Source organism: Sinocyclocheilus anshuiensis, unplaced genomic scaffold (assembly GCF_001515605.1).
Source record: "Sinocyclocheilus anshuiensis isolate Anshui unplaced genomic scaffold, SAMN03320099.WGS_v1.1 scaffold225, whole genome shotgun sequence".
Classification (NCBI taxonomy): Eukaryota; Metazoa; Chordata; class Actinopteri; order Cypriniformes; family Cyprinidae; genus Sinocyclocheilus; species Sinocyclocheilus anshuiensis.
In genome coordinates, this window is record NW_015539845.1 from 772,944 (window position 1) to 775,711 (window position 2,768).

Sequence of the window (2,768 nt, forward strand, 5' to 3'; positions counted from 1 at the left end):
TAAAATACCCAACGTTCAAAAAAAATTATTTATTTAAATATAATTTGTATCATTAGTAATGTCTACAGTTTTGCTCAATTTAAATAAAATTTGAATTAAATCAATTTGAATAAAATTATTAATTTCTTTAAAATAAATAAAATTATATTATATTATATTATATTATATTATATTCAAAGCCACCAATAAAAACTGTCTATTTTCATCATTAATATACACACACACACACACACACACACACACACATATGTACATAATATGCATTCAGAAATACAACACTCGAGTTGGAGATAAAGGCACTCAGCTGTCTGGAGGACAGAAGCAAAGGATAGCCATTGCTTGAGCTCTGGTCCGCAAGCCCAAACTTCTGTTGCTGGACGAGGCCACATCTGCTCTCGACACAGAGAGCGAGAAGGTTTGTAAAGGCTGTTACACATACGTATTTTCAAAACTATTTAAGAGTATATCATTATTAAGTTAATTAGATTTATTAAAAATCTTATATTTTTGGTGCTGTATGGACAATATGCATTTCTGTCTCCAACTAGCAGGTGGCACTTTTGGTAGTTTGAACTTGTGTGCCTGTGATTCTGTTGGTTTTAGGGAGAGCCTTTAAAATTATGAATTTACATTCTACATACCCCCCTATTACATTTAGAAAAGGAAGCAAAAACATCAAAGAATCAAGTAAAGAGATTTAATTTATAAAGTGCTGCTTTAATTGTACATTTTCTGCTTAGTGTTCATTAAGTGCTCCCTGTAGTAAATGTTTCCTTCAAATTTTGGCCATTTCTTTCTTTCCTGTTATACAGATTGTGCAGAAGGCCCTCGATGATGCTCGGCTTGGCCGCACATGTATCGTCATTGCCCATCGTTTGTCCACTATTTATAATGCTGACATCATTGTGGTTGTTCAGAATGGCAAGGCGACTGAGCAGGGAACACATGCCCAACTCATGGCCAAACAAGGGGCCTACTGTGCTCTGGTGAATGCACAAGTATCTGCTCACTAACTTAAGCTCCCTTAGATTTATTCTAATGGTTGTGTATCTAAAATAAAGGGCAAAGTTAAATAATTAAATGGTGTAGTTAATCTTACATTAAATTTAAATTATAGTTTATCTTCTCTGTCACTAATTTTGCAATCTTACTGTAAAATTGATGTAAGAAGCTTACTATCAATTTCGGAACAACATTATTTGAAAAATCATTTAAATATTTAAACTCTTTAAAAAAAAGCAATGCCATGTGACTAGATATTCATTGGAGAAACGAAAAATGTGGGATAATTGCTATTTACGCTTTTTGTTACAACTCCATGAAAAGATACTATTCTAATATAAAAAGAAAAAGATATTGTATATCTATAGATTTATTTTTCTCAATTTTTCAAATACAAATATTGTTTGTCATATACAGTACATTGTAAATATTATAATAGTGTTGTTTTATTTTACATAAAAAATGTACAGTAAAAAATCCCATGATAAATTTTCCCCAATAGTCTCTGCTTCAACAGATAATTGCAGCTCTTTTACCTAATGTTTTGAAGATTGTATGCGTTTGTACAGTGGCATAAACCCTTTCCATGTGAATATTGGTTTTGTTTATATGAGTTTGGCGCATGGGGGCGCAATGTGCTCGTGCTTTGAGCCTCCAACATTGGACCTTTTTTTTCTGCACAGGCTTTAACTTTGTCTCTCGAATAGTAACTGCTATTATTCTTGCATTATTTCTGTTAATATTTGCATTGTTTATTGTTAAGATGCTTTTTCGATTTTTATAAAATAAATTATCCGTCATTCTCTGCTGTCGTTCCTTCCTTAGGCATGTTTAAATGAAACTTTTTATTTAAAGTAAAGCTAACTTGTTTAAAGTAAATTTCAGTTCCCAAACTCTTCGCTGGATTAGCATATTTTTTACCTTTTGTGCATGTAATTTTGTTTGTATGGTCACATGTTGTAGTGGTGCATTTTTAGTTATTTTTTTCGAATGTAACCAACTCTAAACAATTATGCGCTGATAATATTCTTTATGTTCATTTTCGAAAGACACACTCGGATAATCAGTGAAATCCTTGAACATTAATTTTTTTCGTGGCCACCGAAGACGTAACAAATTTTGTTATTTGGTTGGTGTGCTCTGAGATTTATATATTTTATTTTAAAGTGACTGCAAAAGTATATCTTTCATAAAGTAACAGAAACCTACATTTCTATAGTCACCGTTTTCAAATTCAACAATTGAGTGACTGAATAATTTTACATGTTACAGTTCTTATTTTAGCTCATATAAAATGTTCTCAGAAGTTTAGATTTATTGTCTGTAGCTACTTAGGGAATGTGTACAACTCTAAAAAAAAATATATGTGTTATAACTGTAGCAGATAGTAAACGTTAATTTACTAAAGCCGCTTTTCGTGGGCTTCACAACAACTGCAGTTTTAAAATGTTGAACACACATTTTTTACAATTGGTATTGAAATGGTAATGAACAGGTCCTGCACTGGCACATGTTATTTTATAGAAATTGGACATTGCAGTAATATCAACGGCAAACCGTTCACTGTGGCTGAATCCATGTTGACTTTATTGGGTGGCTTAAATTAGAAAGCCAATTTCTCAAATAAACGATGTGAAAAAAACGCTCAGCTTACATGTGCATGCTTACATAAATTAGAAAACGTGATTAAACACTGAATTCTGAATTTAACATCTTACAAATCATTCTATGCGTCTATGACAGACCTCAAAAAAAAAAAAATCAAG

At 31.8% G+C, this 2,768-nt stretch overlaps 1 pseudogene; it reads left to right on the forward strand.

Annotated features, from left to right (window-relative positions):
• LOC107684563 (multidrug resistance protein 1-like) overlaps positions 1 to 2,768 on the forward strand; it is a 33,669-nt pseudogene that overhangs the window by 27,829 nt on the left and 3,072 nt on the right.